The following is a 17,546-nucleotide window of genomic DNA, read 5'->3' as shown; positions in this document are numbered from 1 at the left end:
CATCATTTCCTGTTTAACAGGATTAACACGTAAGGATGTTGCTTAATGGACCGAGCATCTTTAACATTGATGTTATGTTTTATGACCGTGGTTTGAGTTGGCACATTGCCAAAGAGACAGGGGAATTCATCCACCAAATCTATCACATTATGTTGCTGCTCTTCGGGCAAATATCCTAACACAGAAGGCAACATTTTTAGCATTTCACTATTCAGCAGTCTTGCAGTCTGGTGAGACCCGTGACACGTCATCATGTCATCACCGGCCACTTGTGGACTGTCTGACACAATTAACGCGCAGCTGCGTGTAATTACAGGCGTTTGGTCAGGAGCGAACTTTTTCAGTTTCCACTCGGGCTGCTCTTTGGAATAATACCGCTTCAGCATGTTGACATGGCATACACGCTTTTTGCGTTTTCCGTCAGGGGTGCCAATAACGTAGTCTGTGTCACTGAGGCACTCGACGATCTCGTACGGGCCGCCAAATTTGGCTGACGGCGCAGAACCGGGGATGGGCAACAAAGCCAAAACTTGGTCGCCGACGCTGAAATGCCGGGGAACAGCGGAACGATCATACTGACTATGCCGCCCATTGATTGCAGGAAGACTCCGGTTCCTTTTTAGCCTGCTCCTCAACCAACGGCAGAGTCATTCTCAGTGGCAGTCTTCACAGTCGAAATATGTTCTTTATCAGGAACTTCTCATAAACTTTATGCATTGTTTGAAAGCATGGAGTGCTGAACAAAAAGCAGGGAGACGGACTTGCGGACATCACCGCTAGAGGTGCTCCTCGGTCTCTGGAGAAGCTTGTGTCGCTAACAGACACTACTTCCTGTTTTACTAATTTCAAAACAAAAGCATGTATTTCAAAAGCATTTCAAAATAAACTCAAAAACGACTGCATTTACACTGACGCTTCATCACAGCTTGTGAGGCCGAAAGTGACTCTTTTGCCAGAGCATTGGCATGATGCAAACGCTCACGGAACTTACTAACAAAATCTAACATGTTCTCCGCGGGAGGAGATTTGGGCACTATGAACTGGTCTCGCAAAGATTTGAGCGGACCGCGGGGAATATGGCTAAAGACAAGCTCAGCGGGACTAAACCCCCAGGATTCCTGAACGGCTTCACGGGCTGCAAACAGCACGAAGGGAATTACCTCATCCCAGCTTCGCTCTGTTTCCGGGCAGTATTTGCGGAGCATAGATTTTAATGTCTGATGCCAGCGCTCTAGGGTGCCTTGACTTTCTGGGTGATATGCATTGGATACTGCCTGGCTGATGTGCAACGTCTTAAGGACTTGTTTGAATATGTTAGACTGAAAATTTGTGCCTTGATCTGTCTGGATTACACGGGGAAGACCAAAGGTGGAGAAAAACTTTGTTAAAGCTTTTACCACGGAGCTGGAGGTTATTTTGCGCAGCGGAACAGCTTCGGGGAAATGGGTGGTGGCGCACATAATGGTGAGTAAATACTGGTTTCCACTTTTTGTTTGCAGCAAAGGGCCCATACAGTCAATTATCACTCGCTCAAATGGCTCACCTAGTGCAGGGATGGGATGCAGTGGCACAGGAGGAATAGGCTGGTTTGGTTTACCAGCAAGTTGACACGTGACAGCAGCGACAGTGCTTGGCTACATCAGTTTTTAGCCCTGGCCAAAAGAAATGCTTAAGAATAAGCCTGTAGGTTTTGGTTACTCCTAAATGGCCTGACCACTGAGTCTCGTGTGCTATGGTCAGGACATGCTGATGGTACACAGAAGGTACTACTACCTGATACACAGAACTCCAATCATAATTTGCGGTTTGGGGAGGCGACCACTTACGCACCAAGACATTATTATCAAGCTGATAAACCACATTTCCACCACTTGCTTTGTCTGCACTCACCTCTGAGAAGCACTTCTGCAGTGTTGGATCATCCCGTTGAGCAGCACACAGGCGTTCTCTGGTCACCGGCAGGGCCAGACAATCAGGAGAGAGCGGGTCAGGACTGGTGGAGCGCACCAGCTCTGCAGCGCTGTCGCTCGGAGAGGCAGGGCTAGCCTCGGTTTTATTCACCAACTCACCCTCCCCAGAAAATGCTGACATTAGAACACTGTCAGATAATGGAACATCAGTGTCTTTCAGTGCTTGTGCCCGAGTGACTACACATGATGGAAACAAACCCGTGTGTGTGTCAGATTTACGTCCTCTGGCTCAGTGCGCTGCGGGGAATCTGACACTTCCAGCACAGGAATCACCTTGCCTCCGGCTAAATCATTTCCCATCAGAAATGTTACCCCCTCAACTGGCAGGGCGGGACAGACAGCGACTGGGAAAAACCCTGTGACCAATTTAGACTGTACGTGAATACGGTGTACAGGTTGGGGGACGTATCCCATCTCAACGCCACATAATATGGCACCATACCCGCATGCTGAGTGATCAGAGAATGGCAATACATTCACGAGAATCACTGATTGTGATCCACCCGTGTCTCCGAGTATTTGCACACTCTGCTGATCGCTGGGCTCACCTTGCTCCTTACGTTTTAGTGTTAAGCAGCTGGCTATGACATGCCCCGATTTGTGACAATAAAAACACTCTCTCTCTTCTCTCCTCGGACTATGTGGTTTGGCAACGTTGCTTTGTGCTGCTGGAGTATACTGAGGCTTATCAGCAGAGACTGATTGGAAGACAGTCTTGTGAGTAAGTGCATACTCGTCTGCGAGTGGCTACCTTCTGCTCATTCAAATATACCACCATGCGCTCTGGCTAGCTTTCCCATGCACCTTACATTGCAACAGGAGAGACCACACCTCCAATGGCCACTGCAATGCCGTAGTGATGCGTTCGAAGGCTGCAAAGTATGAATCAACTTCTGTCTCTTGAAACCTAGGAACTACAGCAATGTGCTGACTAATATCAAATGGGTTTTGAGAAGCGGTGGAGGAAAGAGACATACCTGCAGCAGCGGATGCTCTCGGCACGAGGGCGTCTCCATGAGCCTTGAGCTCTAGTTGGCGTAGCCTCATGGCTTTGTCAGCCTCAATTTCCAGCTGTTTAATTGCCAGCTGGAACTCTCTCTCTTCTGCCTTTTCCTGGGCTTCCATCTGGAGACGCGCAAGCCGTACTCTCAGCCTCGCATCACCTCTGGAGCCAGTACTGATTGATAGGGGCTCGTACCGAGGCAGCATGAACAGCGTTTGTGGCCGCTCAGCTACTCCAGTCTCTGCCCCTGGGACTGTTTGGGCACCCAGAGGATCATCTTCCGCCCTGACTGCACCCCGATGATCTCCAACTCTACCAATTTATCTAGAACAAGAGCTTTAAGCTCCTTTTTGAGAATTTGTTTTGGGAAGGAGAGATGGAAGTGATTCGCAATTTGAGCCAGATCATCTTTATGGCAGCAGTCCAGTTTGTCCAATGAGGGACTGGCCAGAAACTGTTCCAAATCGAACGACATGTTCTCACTACCACACACACAACTACAAGTACAAAACAATTTAAACACTTTGGTTTAAACAATAACTTACCTTCGGGAATCTTTTAACAGATCTCCCGGACGAGCCCCCACTTTTGTTACAACCCAGCTCACTAGCGGTAGGGAAGTAACAAAAAACAACCGATGGAAGTGGTTGAAAAGTAATTATATTCTGCCCTTACTAGGATGTAGCTGATTTCTAGCTTAGCAGATAGATAAACAGGTTCCTTAATAAACATCCAGCAACGTTCCTCTTTAAAGGCCTCTTGCTGTACAGTCCGGACAATTACAATCCTTGCCTGCGTAAGCTCATCTGATTTTGGAATACCTCCTTCCGGAGCCTTAGAACAGGATCTGACTTTCTGAATGAGCTTGGCTATTCCATGTGTAAGCAGCTTCCAGCTGGAAAAGCGTTCAAATCTGTGTGAACCAAGCATTGTTTCAGATGCTTTTGTAGCAAAGGTGGCAATCAGTGGACGCACGTCTGCATCTGTGTCCGGTTCAATGAGCTTGAAGGACTCTGGCTGAATAATTGTAGCTCCATCATCTTTTTTAAGCCAGGAGGGTCCTGAAAACCAATTTGTCTCTCCCAAAAGTGCCGCTGGTACTGGTCCTGTACCATGGTCTGCAGGATTGTGGTCTGTACTGACAAAGTGCCACTGTTCGGGCTGGGATGACTTCTGGATGCGTGTGACTCTGTTAGCAACATACACGTAGAATCTGCGGTTGGTGTTATAGATATAGCCCAGCACAACTCTGGAGTCAGTGTAGAACTTCACTGAGTGGATTTCAACATCTAGTTCATCCACTAACATGTCGGCTAGCTCGACTGCGAGCACGGCCGCACAAAGCTCCAGTCGGGGCACAGTATGCGAGTGACGTGGTGCTAATTTGGATTTCCCCATGCAGAATCCTACGTGACTGTGCCCTTTATCGTCGACTGCTCTGAGGTAGGCCACTGCAGAGATGGCCACGGTGGACGCATTGGAGAAGACACATAGTTCGCTATGCCGTGTGGTGAGCAAGGAAACAGGTAAGTATGGCCTTGGTATGTGGAGTTGCTCAAGTGCTTTGAGATAGTCTTTCCAAGACTTCCACTTTGTCTCTTTTTCAGCAGGTATTGGGGCATCCCATTCGCAATGCTCAATACATAGTTCTCTGACTATCGCCTTGCCTTTGTAATGGGAATTCTTGTTATTCATCTTCTCTGTACTTAATCATAAGTATTCACTGTCTTTAAGCCAAATGAACAACCATATCATATGATTAGGTGCGTGCGTATGTCATAATCTGCTGACCATGTAACCACGAACAGTATGTTATTATGCACTGATTAAGTGAACCTTGTGTCCTGATTGTACAACACATTATGACGTGCCTATTGTGCTGACATTGTTCTGATGATAGAACAAAGTCATCCTGTCTACAAAGATAATATATTGTATATAATCTATCAACTTCTCTTGCTCCGGGCTCTTTTCTTGTCGTCTCACACTCGAGACGACAAGAGGGGAGTCCGTCTGCAGGCGTCAGAATAAACTCACAGAAAGACAACGAACGACTCTGTGCTTTTTAGTACAAAATTGCCAGAACAAACTTGGCGTTGTCGGCAGGATCACCCGTGAGGCGACGTTCGGGACTCAGCGCTGCGGGTTTTAAGTCTGTACAGCTGGAGTCTGGGACTCCAAAACCCTGAACCTCCCTATCAAAGACGGTAGAGAAGCGGGGGACCTGGCACGTGAGGACCGACGCCCGCTCACTGGCGTGATCCAGAGAACCTTTTCTGGCACACAACCTTGTCTTTCTGGTGAGTAAATCCGGAAAAGGTAAACGATCCTCACCACCTGGGGTGTGTTGTAATAGACGTATTAACAGGGCAGGTTTTGGAAACCGCTGTAGGATCAAGGAGGCTTCGGGTCAGGGACCCAGGGGGGCAGGTTTTGGAAACCGTTGTGGAGTCTGGGACTCATAGGTACAGCCCCTGTGCACATTAAAAAAGCTTTGAATGTTACCATCAACGATCATTTAGGGTTTAGGTTTGTTATTCTAAGAACGCAGGGGGTTAGAATAATTTTACATTACACTCTCACAAAAAAAGAAAAAAAAAAAGTGGGGAGTTTAATAAAAACATCGAAATTAAGGTTAAAAAAAAAACAAAAAAAAAAAACCTCTAGAGAAAACCAATAGTAAATATCTACACTGATTAGTTGAAGTGGTATTAAATAAAAATAAAAATCCAAGGTCCTTACAAATCCACCTAAAGAGAAGAAGAAACTAAAAATCTAAAACAAATTTTTTTCTCTCTCTCTCTCTTCTTCTCCTTTTCCTTTTCAACAATGGGTTCCAACAGCATACCCCTCCACCACGGGATGCGCACACAACACGACAAGGCGCCATTTTCAAGCGAACAGACTCCATTCCTCACTCAGACTCTGTGTTAATTGCACCGATGGTTGAAGTAGCTGGAGGAGACAGAAACTCTCAGCTAATCTTCAGACCATGGACGTACAACGACATGAAAGAAGCTGCCAAACACCTCCCTTCTGTCCAAAATGGGGGAGAAGAGTTTGCAACACAACTGGACATCTTCTGTCAACAATTCAGACCTTCGACCAATGAACTGAAGCGACTGCTCATGGTCCAAATGGGGAACAAATGGACAAAAGTAGCTGGAAACTTCCCTATAGAAGAGCAAAGCCAGAGAGAGGGGTCGCGGATGCGGGCGAGGCCGAGGCCGAAGACATCACAACAGAGGGAGAGGGGCAGGCCATGGGGCATCTGATGCTTGTTTTGCGTGTGGAAAGATGGGACACTGGACTAGAGAGTGTCCGGAAAACAAGGGAGCTGAGACCGAGGCAGAGGCCGATTGACTAGGGGCGGAGCAGAGGACAGTGATGGACTCATCTGGTTATGACGCAAGAGCTGAGACGGCAGACCGCTTCACACAACAGATAAGTAAAGATGCATCCACTGACATGCAAAACACGGCAGAAATAGACACACACAGCAAACAACACCTCATTTCACAAGCCATTCAACATCTGAAGTCTACACAAAAAACTGGTGAAGAAAGAATTTCTGAAATCTACACAAAATTCTCACACGAGGCATACAAGAAAATGCCAAAATACACACTCACAGTTGAGGGACAAGACATCACTTTTTTGGTAGACTCAGGTGCCACAGAATCAGTTATCATGCAGAACGATATCAGCCCAACCCCAAAACTAAGTGGCAGGTATGCAAAGACAGTGGGCGCATCAGGCACTCACGTTATAGAGAAGTACACAGCCCCACTCTCATGTCAGGATAACGTTGAGGGAAAGCTTAAACATTCATTTTTGCTGTCAAAACGCTGCCCTGTGAATCTGTTAGGGAGAGATTTAATGTGTCGACTAGGCATAGTTTTGGTTTCCACTCCCCAAGGTATTGTTGTGACGAAAATTCCCCAAACAAATTCCTTTGTTGAATACGGTGGGGAAGACCTTGTGTATGCTTATCAGTGGAAGATTCCAGACACTACACTCAACTCTGTCAACAACACACTGATACAGGAGGCCAAGACACTAACTATAGACACACACACACTGACATCATGACATCACGAAACCTGCACTGCACTTCTCACATCTCTCGAGGAGCAGACAATGAGTTTGAGGAAACTTGGTATCAGGCAGATCACAACAGGGACACACTTGGGCTAGATTGGTTATACTGGACTAATAATCAATGTGCTGTGTCAGTAACTCTGTCTGATCCATCTCTTCAAGCTCTGTTCAGGGTATCACACTCCTACCCCCATGTTTCACTGGTCAAACCAAAAAATAAAAGGTGGAAGGACTTGGGACCTTGGATAAAAGCATGCAACGAGGCCTCCGGGTGGGGAAAAACATCAGATCCTGATGTGGATTTCCACCCGCATCTGAAGGTGCACCGAAAAAGGTTTTCTACTGAAGTGACTGCGGTACAGACTGTTGAGCTCATTCCAGAAACAGATTTCCAAACAGCAACAAAGGTAAAAGATTTTTTTGATTCATTCTTCGGCAATCACACTTTCATAAAAGACGTCTCAGAAATTCCTGAGTTAAAACAGGTACCATCATGTTTATGGGCAAAACACAAATATGATGTAGGACTGATTAAAGGCGCCGAACCGGTTGTGATCACACCAAAATCCTTGTATAGACCATGCAAAAGACAACCTAGATTCACTCAGTTTACCAGCTGGTAGTGCCCTTTTGCAATATGTGGATGACCTCATGATTTGCTCTCCCACAGAAGAAGCCTGCAAACAAGACACACTTGCTCTTCTGAACCATCTGGCTGATAACGGCCACAAGGCCAGCTTGTCAAAACTTCAGTTTGTTTCAAAACAAGTCACTTTTCTGGGTCATGTGATCACAGCAGAGGGCAAAACCCTCTCACCCAAACGAATTGAAGCAATCCAAAACATCCCACAGCCTGAAACAAAGAAACAAGTTATGAGTTTTTTAGGAATGACATCATATTGTAGACAGTGGATCCCAAACTATGCAGAAATTGAGGCACCATTAAGCGCTCTTGCTCATGGGAAAGGCCTCACAGCAAAAGACAAAGTCACATGGACACCTGAGGCAGTAAAAGCCTTTGTGGACCTGAAATTGGCATTGCAATCTCCTCCAACATTAGGCCTTCCAGATTGCACCAAACCATTCACACAGACTGTTGACGAACGGGGTGGGTACATGACTTCGATACTGACACAAGACCATGGGGGACAACAGAGACCTGTAGCCTACTTCTCATCAAGACTCGACTCAGTTGCTTCAGGACTTCCTACATGCCTTAGAGCTGTGGCAGCTGCTGAAAAAGCTGTGATAGCATCACGTGACATTGTAGGCTATGCTGATCTCACTCTACTGGTACCACATGCTGTTTCAATGATTTTGCTTGAACAGAAAACTTCTCACCTGTCAACAGCAAGGTGGCTCAGATATAACACGATTCTGCTTGACATGCCTAACATCACTGTTAAAAGATGCAATGTTCTTAACCCTGCAACTTTTCTCCCTACACCAGATGATGGACAACCGCACGACTGCGTGGCAGTCATAAATGAAACCTGTTCTCCCAGGCCCGATCTGCAGGACACACCTTTACAGAATGCTGACCTAGAACTGTTTGTGGACGGTTCAGCCTCGAGAAACTCAACAACCGGTAAAAACCAAGCAGGCTTTGCTATTACAACACTACATGACACAATTGTTGCACAGCCACTCCCCTCAAATTATTCTGCACAAGCCGCAGAATTGGTTGCACTGACGGAAGCATGCAAACTTGCTTCTGATAAAACAGTTAACATATATACTGACAGCAGATATGCATGGGGAGTGGTACATGATTTTGGCCGTCTTTGGGCCAACAGGGATTTTTTAACTTCCACGGGCAAACCCATTGCCCATCACACCATGGTTGCTGCACTTCTCGATGCTGTCCTCCTTCCAAAACAGGTCGCTATCTGCAAATGCCAAGCACACACAAACAATGATGATTTTGTTTCACAGGGGAACGCCAGAGCGGATGCTGCAGCTAAGGCAGCAGCACAGCTAGATAACACTAAAAACAACATGCAATGTCTTGCCATTGTTGACTCACCATTGACACCCACAGCTGATTTGCAGGACCTGCAGGCCAGAGCCGGCCATGAAGAGAGGCTGGCTTGGAAAAAAGCAGGCTGCTCTTTTTCTAACAAAGTGTGGTACGGACCAAATGATAAACCATGTTTGCCTAAATATTTGTTTCCTCATTATGCTAAGTTGACACATGGAAGAGATCATGTGTCAAAAGGGGGTATGATGAGTGAAATACAGAGATATTGGTTCACAAAGGGTTTCTCTAACTTCTCCCAAAAATTTTGTCAAAGTTGTGTGATCTGTGCTACTAACAATGCAGGCAGAGGCATCCAGATACAACAGAGTGCTCATCCACCACCACAAAAACCTTTTGATCACTTACAAATGGACTTCATTGAGCTAACACCTAGCGAGGGAAAGAAATACTGTTTGGTTTTTGTTGACATGTTTTCTAAGTGGGTGGAAGCTTTTCCCACTTCTAAACAGGATTCAGCAGCAGTCGCAAAAGCTTTAATCAGAGAAATAATTCCCAGATGGGGAATTCCAGGTAAGATCTCATCTGACAATGGTACACCTTTCGTGAGCACAGCCCTGAAGAGCGTGGGTGAGTATTTTGGTATTGACATGAGGCAACATTGCGCCTATCACCCGGCAAGCGGGGGGGCTGTTGAAAGAGAGAATGGTACATTGAAAGGCAAGTTGGCTAAATGCTTTGATGAAACTGGTTTAACTTGGACAAAAGCACTACCGATTGTTTTGATGCACATGAGAGCTAGGGTCAGAAGCAGAAACGGCCTCAGCCCATTTGAAATCCTCTTTGCACGGCCAATGAATACAGGGATTGGACCGGTTAAGAGGCAACTCCCTCATGCCAGCCAGTGCGAAGATGAAATGTTACGTTATTGTGCAAACCTGTCCTCTGTGCTTTTTGAAATCCACAAACAGGCTAAGGACGCCCTACCGAAAGCCACGGAGAGAAAACTACAAGACCTAGAACCAGGAGATTGGGTCGTAGTGAAGGATCTGAGGAGAAAGAACTGGAAAGCACGCAGGTGGAACGGACCTTTCCAAGTCCTCCTCACCACGGAAACAGCTGTGAAAGTCGCGGAACGGGCCACCTGGATACACGCCAGCCACTGCAAACGCGTTCCTGAGCCGATGGACGAGACAACATCAAGCGTGCGGAGCATCAGTAGGTGGACCAACGCTTTCCCCCGCCTTGTGTCTGCGAGGGAGAGAGGGGTGTGGATAACAATAGGGCCACACGTTTCTCAAACTCACGAAGAGGCAGGCACACTGAATACGGGGGTAAGCTGAGGTGCCACGGCTGATGCGATGACGCCAACGAATATACAGTGGCGCTGGAGGGGTGACGGATGTAGAGGAATTCGCAGCGTATTCCTGCTCACTGCCACCATCGTCCTGCTACTGCTCCTGCAACAAGGCACATCTCAGCCTAATCAACAACAGGGGTGCAAAAACTCAAACAGCAGCTGCAGAGCATCCAACTGCAGAAGGAGGAGAGAATTGCTGCCAGAGTTTACTCGCTCCCCACTGAAGCCTGAGGAAAATTCCTGGTACACTGTAGTACTATCAACAGCCAGAAGGATTACAAATGACAGCTGCTATGTCTGCACACAACTTCCTCACGGAGTGGGGGATGCAATACCTGTGACACCACGACCACTGAACATTTCTGAGACCTTAGGCGTCATGCTAGCCTTCACCCTGGGGGTTTCCCTGCAAAACAGAACTGTGACAGACATGACTAAGAGCATTAACATGTGTAACATCAGCATCACCAATTATGGAGGTTCAACGGCTAGATTCTGAGACCAAAGACCAAAGACTCGGAGAAATGGAGTCTGTGGTCTTGGCTGACTGACGGAGGATGGAAAGTGACATTGCTGAAAATACTGACACCCTTTCTCCTTTTCCTGACAGTATTTATGATTGTAATCTGTTGTGGTATACCTTGCATCAAAGCTTTGATCACTTCACAGGTCAAATCCTCTGTAGGACAGTTCATGATTCAGTCTGAAGATGATCCCTCTCTGGACTGGGTTCCACCCTATGCTAATCTTGATGATTTTTAACACTGTTGTTTAAATCTAGCAATATTGCTTATGTTGATTACTCTCTTAATTGTTAATCTAGCAATATTGCTTTCTTTGATTGAGTTCAGTTTTCATAAATCGTCGTAATTTCTAACTGTTAATCTAGACTTTATTTACTTTATTTCCTTTCAAATTTTCACTTTTTTACTTTATAATTATTATTATTATTATTTTATTTTATTTTTTTAATTTTCATAAAATGTGAGTTTCAATGATTAATTCTAGTTTGTTGTGTTAATTTGTAATGTTAATTTGTGAGCGTAATACGCTCAAATGGGGGAATGTAATGGGAATTCTTGTTATTCATCTTCTCTGTACTTAATCATAAGTATTCACTGTCTTTAAGCCAAATGAACAACCATATCATATGATTAGGTGCGTGCGTATGTCATAATCTGCTGACCATGTAACCACGAACAGTATGTTATTATGCACTGATTAAGTGAACCTTGTGTCCTGATTGTACAACACATTATGACGTGCCTATTGTGCTGACATTGTTCTGATGATAGAACAAAGTCATCCTGTCTACAAAGATAATATATTGTATATAATCTATCAACTTCTCTTGCTCCGGGCTCTTTTCTTGTCGTCTCACACTCGAGACGACAAGAGGGGAGTCCGTCTGCAGGCGAATAAACTCACAGAAAGACAACGAACGACTCCAGAACACCTTGTACTGTTATCGGAGCCACAAACCCCAGCGGATCGAATATGCTGTTGACCGTAGAGAGAATACCCCTACGGGTAAATGGCTTCTCCTCTCTAGAGACAAGGAAGGTAAAGCTGTCAGTTTGAAGGTGCCAGTTGAGACCTAAGCTTCTTTGCAGAGGTAAAGTATCCACACCTAGCTCCAGGTCTTTCAGCTCCTTAGCACGTTCCTCAGATGGAAACGCTTCCATCACTGCATTATGGTTGGAGGCTATCTTGTGCAGTCGGATGTTTGAGTCGGCTAACATTTCTTTGGTCTGTTTCAGGACTTGGATGGCGTCGTCGTCGGTGGAGAAGGAGGTAAGTCCGTCATCAACATAAAAGTTCCTTATAACAAACTGTTTTGCCTCCATGCCATATTCGTCCTGACCTTGCATGGCAGCTCTCCTCAAGCCATATATGGCAACAGCAGGAGAAGGGCTATTGCCAAATATGTGAACGGTCATGCGGTACTCTGCGATCTTTTTAGTGGGGTCATTGTCCTCGAACCATAGGAAACGTAAGAAATCGCGGTGTTCCTGGCAGACTTTGAAGCAGTAGAACATTTGTTCTATATCTGCTGCCACCGCCACAGGTTCCTTACGGAAGCGAGTGAGGATGCCCAAAAGTGTATTGTTTAGGTCAGGGCCACTCAACAGGATGTCATTGAGAGAGATGTCGTCCTGCTTGGCACTGGAGTCAAACACTGCTCGTACCTGACCTGGTTTACGTGGATGATAAACTCCAAAGATTGGTAAGAACCAACACTCTTGTTCCCCACTGAGTGGTGGGGCTGGCTCAGCATGACCTGCCTCAAAGATCCGCTGCATGAAGGCAACCATGTGTTCCTTCATGTCTGGCTTCTTACCAAGAGTGTGGCATAGCGTCGAAAGGCGCTTGACTGCTTGCGCTCTATTGTTAGGGAGTTTGCGCCTTGGTTCTCTGAAGGGTAGTGGCGCTACCCAACTGTTTGAGTCATCCATGAAGACCTCTCTGTCCATTATTTCCAGAAAGGCTTTGTCTTCCACGGACATGGCAGGTTTGTCATCACTTGGTGTACGCTGGAAGACTCCTTCACCAAGGCTGTCTTTTTCATCAAACAAGTCTCACCTCGTTAGCCCTTGGAGATTGATGGCGATGCACTGAAGTATCAAACTTCTCTTTGATGTGGAGGCTATTAGTGCAGGGGTCAAACAGAGAGGTGCGCCCGTTACTCAGCACATTAGTTCGGTAGACATTGACACAATCTGGTTTGTGGGCTCTTCCAAGACAGACCTCTCCTACAATCACCCAACCCAAGTCGAGACGCTGGGCGTAGGGGGCGTCGTGGGGTCCATTGCATTGTTCTCAAACTTTGTGTGCCCGCGGTATATCTCGGCTAAGCAGGATAAGGATAGCTGCAGAGGGATCTAGAGCTGGGATCCTGTCCACGACCCGCTTGAGGTGTGTATAGTGTCTGGCGATCTCAGGCGTGGGGATTTCCGACTTGTCATCTGGTAGCATGTCACATTCGATTAGAGTAGGGAGTGGAATGTGAGTTTTACCATCCAATGACTCCATGATGAAATTGTTTGCTCGTCGCCCTGTAGTTTCAACGACCCCGGAGCAGGTCTTCAGGGTGTATGCTGCCGTGCCCTGTGTAATACCAAAGAGTTCAAAAAACTCTGTTCTTGCCAGGGACTTATTGCTCTGCTCATCCAGGACAGCATAAGCCTTAACACCTCTCTCTTTCTGGCCTGCTGGATAAACTCTGACGAGACAGATTTTTGAGCACGATCTTGACCTGACTGTAGTCCCACAGATGTCAGTGCATTTCGACGTGACAGCTTGAGGGGCCTCTTTCCCTTGCTCCCCGCCTTGCTCTCTCGTGGTTACAGGGGTCTCAGTTATCCACGGAGCCGGCCCTGGATGTAGTGCAGTAGGGTGTCTGTCACTCTTGCATTCTCTGCACTGAACACTTTGTCCATAGTCTTTGGCTAAGTGACTGGATGATGCACAGCACCTATAGCAAATATTCTTTTCTTTAAGATAGGCTTTCCTCTCATCCAAGGATTTGCTCCTGAAACCACGACACTTCCTAAGGGGATGTGGTTTGTTGTGGAGTGGGCATTGCTTGTCTGGGTCAGCCATCCTTTTTTCTGAGGGGTTGTCATGGCTGCTGTCAGAGCCTACTGAGACCTCTGTCTTTTTGACTGAGACGGGCGTTTTCGTGTTATGTTTAAAGGAATGCTCTACCTTTCCCGTGCTCCAACCGCCTGTGAGTGGGGCAAAGCTTGGGTCGTTGAGTGTTTTGGCTTGATCACAAACAAACTTTGCGAAGAAGGAGAAAGGTGGATAAGACGTCCAGTGGCTTTCCTTGTACCATGATGCTAGAGAGACCCATTTGTCATGCATGGAGTATGGCAGCTTTTGGACGATCGGAGTGATGCCACGAGATGTGTCCAGGTAATTAAGACCAGGTAAAAATCCATCTGCCCTGGCAGCTTCAAGCTCCAAGAGAATGTCTCCCAGCTCTCTCAACCTTTGATTTTCTCGGTTTGTGATTTTTGGAAAATCGTCCACTTTCTTAAGGAGTGCGTTTTCTATTGCTTCCGGTGCTCCATAGCAGTCTTCCAACCTTTGCCATACCATGCTCACACCAGCTGCTGCATCGTGGATGTGGACTGCTCGTATTCTCTTTGCATGCTCGGATGATTTTGGCCCGAGCCATTTACACAGCGGATCAAGCTCCTCCCTTGCTGTTAGGTTTAAGTCCTCCGTAGAACTGCAGAAAGATGCCTTCCAGGCCCAGTAATTTTCGGGATGATCGTCAAACCTTAACAACCCGGAGCTTATCATCTCACGACGTATCAAATACTTGGCCAAATCGGTTGTAGATGATGAACAGGGCTCTTCTGTTCTGGGAGCAGCCCTTTTTTGTGGCTGAGGAGGTTGGTAGCTACCGCTGAATGGTCTAGTATTGTGTGACTGCGTTTGGTGGATGCAAGTGTCTTCGGATGGATTTAAACTGCACTGCTGCTCCCGCTTCAGGTGGCCAGTCCTGAATGAGCTTTGAGCATGAGGGTAATATGGAGTAGCATCGTTCCTCAGTTTGGATGTTTGCTGAACAGGTAACTCACAGAGTTCGTAGCAGCTGATCTCACTTGACTCCTCTTTACCTTCCCCCATATTATTTCCAGCTGTCTCACCATTGTCCATTGTTAGCTGGCGCACTGGTGATGACATGGGCTCCAGTAGCTTTGAATCTTGGTGAGGTTCAGGTTTTGGATTCTCCATATACTTATGCTCAGAATATTCACTTTTTAGGCTAGCACGATCTAGCTCTCCAAATTCGTTCTCCGCAGCGGCTTCCAGAACATTAGCTTCGGCGATGGCAGCTGCAGCCGCACTCTCTGGCCTCAGTTCATGCAGACTTGCTTGCAGTTCTGCTTTCTTTCTAACAGCCTCGGCTGCAGCCTTTTGTTGTTCCTCTTCAATGTATGCTTGTGCTTTAATCATGTCTGCTTCTCTTTGTGCAAATGATGCTTGCGCACGTGCAGCCTCCGCTTTTGCCCGTGCTCTGGCTGCAATGGCTCTGGCAGAGGAACACTGACTGATACGTGAGGTGTTGGAACATACTGATCGTGTCTCAAACGTGTCTTCATTATTATCCATTGTGTTTACTGAAGCTTTGATGGTGGAAGAAAACTGTGTGTTTCCACGAAGATCCACTTTTCTGTAGGTAGCCCGTCAGGTGAGTGTCTTTTCACTATTCTGCCCTTTCTAGGATGTAGCTGATTTCTAGCTTAGCAGATAGATAAACAGGTTCCTTAATAAACATCCAGGAGTCAACAGGTACGTTTCAGATGTTTACTGTCAGAAGCACTGTGAAACTGCAATACAGAAATAAAAATAAAATATTACAAAAGTAATGTATTTGACTTTTCTTTTACATCAACAAACGCTTAGTCATTAATTATTAACACGTATACACAAACATGTGCTGAAAATATCATTGAATAGTCACTGCAATAAACGTCCGATTAGCTTGATGCTAACGTAACATTGAAAACGCCATAGACCGGCTAACGCGTTAGCATCGCTCCCGTTTTTAAGTTTTAAGTTACAAATTATGAATGATTTCAGAAGACTCTCACAGGTAAATTCAACATAAAAAGGTAATTATTACTTACAGACATATGCTCTTTAGGCTTCAGCAAAGAAAAAGTAAATGGGGAGCAGAAAACAACACAGCTTTGCTTCAAGACTTTCTTCACTGAGAGGGAACTATGGCAAGCCTACATGGACAAAATACACATTAACCTTAAAGGGGGAGCACAAATTATTTATTTAAATCAAAGTGCTTCGAATTGTTTTAATACACAAAAGGCAAAAGGCCAAGACAACGAAAAGTGCTTTTCAAATTAATGAAATAATCAAAACCAAAAGAGAACTCTCCAAAAACGGGAGCTTAAGTAACGCTAACTAAAAGAGAACTCTTCAAAAGGAAGAGCTTAAGTAATACTAACTAAAAGAGAACTCTTCAAAAGGAAGAGCTTGCCTAAACCACACTCGAAGCAAAATGGAAATAAAACCCTCCTAAAATGAGGCTTACAGTTCTGATGAAAAACAAGAACCAAAATACAAAATGAAATAGCACCCCTAATTCTAGTGTAGCTAACAAATATAACTAAGTGTATGTGCAAATCAGTCCCTGTCTAAGCCTAGCTCAGTTCGAGTCTGGTTGCCAAAATTATATCAAAAGCAGAACTCTGACAAATCTGTCACACAACAAGTGGATCTCTCCTGTGCCGAGGACTGGTCACCAAAGATGCCAGCCGCAGACTGCCAGGCTGAGACGACTCTTGTAGCCAGCAGGAAATGACAGCTTGCAGGCGATTGCGCAGCGGCTGGTTCGGAGGAGTCCGGTTTCCACACCCCTTCACCTGCAACCAGTCACACACATGCAAGGCACAAGCACACATACACAAACACACACAAACACCCCCAAGAATGGTGGCAGCCGTAACAATCCTCCAAGGAGCATTAATATGATGGCGAGAGTGGCACTGGGTACTTGGCCTGGAGGATTAAAACTATCCAGAGATCCAGTGCTAGAGACAGATGGTCATCATACGGAGGTAATGCTACAATAATACTGAAAGAAGATCTGCAGATTTGTATTTTTTACATCTAAGTTTATATGTTTGTCCAAATACGGTATTTTCCCATATTGTGTAGGATCATCTGAAGGAGCATCTCATGAGAATGGGCTTGGGGGACCAGCTGCCAGACAAGAGCCCCAGTTTGTTTCAGAGACTGTCCTGAGTGAAGATGAGTGTAAGGAAGCCATTGCATTGATGAAACATTCAGCTGATGAGAACATGATCAAGAAGAAGATGAAGTTGGCATTTGACTTCCGTCACAACATGGTCCTTGACCCCCAGCAGTCAAGCAACGTGCTGTCTGTCTTTCCATGTTTCAAAAATGTCAAAGGCTCGGTAATTATTTTTCATTATTTTGACAGTTGAATAGTTTCATAAAAAAACAAAAACGTGTGTGCATTTCAGTGACAGTCAAACAATTAACACTTCCGGCCCCTGGCTGTGCCTTGAAATTCTGTGCATAAAAATAATGAACAGAACTGGTGACAAAGGGCAGCCCGGGCGGAGTCCAACATGC

The 17,546-nt window shown here is 45.9% G+C and overlaps 1 protein-coding gene across 1 annotated transcript in view; it reads right to left on the bottom strand.

Annotated features, from left to right (window-relative positions):
* Positions 1–3,029: 3,029 nt before the first annotated feature.
* LOC143329821 (epidermal retinol dehydrogenase 2-like) overlaps positions 3,030–17,546 on the bottom strand; it is a 118,781-nt gene continuing 104,264 nt past the window's right edge. The window contains exon 8 of the transcript XR_013077897.1: positions 3,030–3,041. The gene's annotated coding sequence lies outside the window, so the exon portion shown is untranslated. The remainder of the gene's footprint in view (positions 3,042–17,546) is intronic.

Source organism: Chaetodon auriga, chromosome 12 (genome assembly GCF_051107435.1).
Source record: "Chaetodon auriga isolate fChaAug3 chromosome 12, fChaAug3.hap1, whole genome shotgun sequence".
Lineage (NCBI taxonomy): Eukaryota > Metazoa > Chordata > Actinopteri > Chaetodontiformes > Chaetodontidae > Chaetodon > Chaetodon auriga.
Note: the sequence above shows the minus strand (reverse complement) of the source record. Positions and strands in the feature narration are given on the sequence as shown.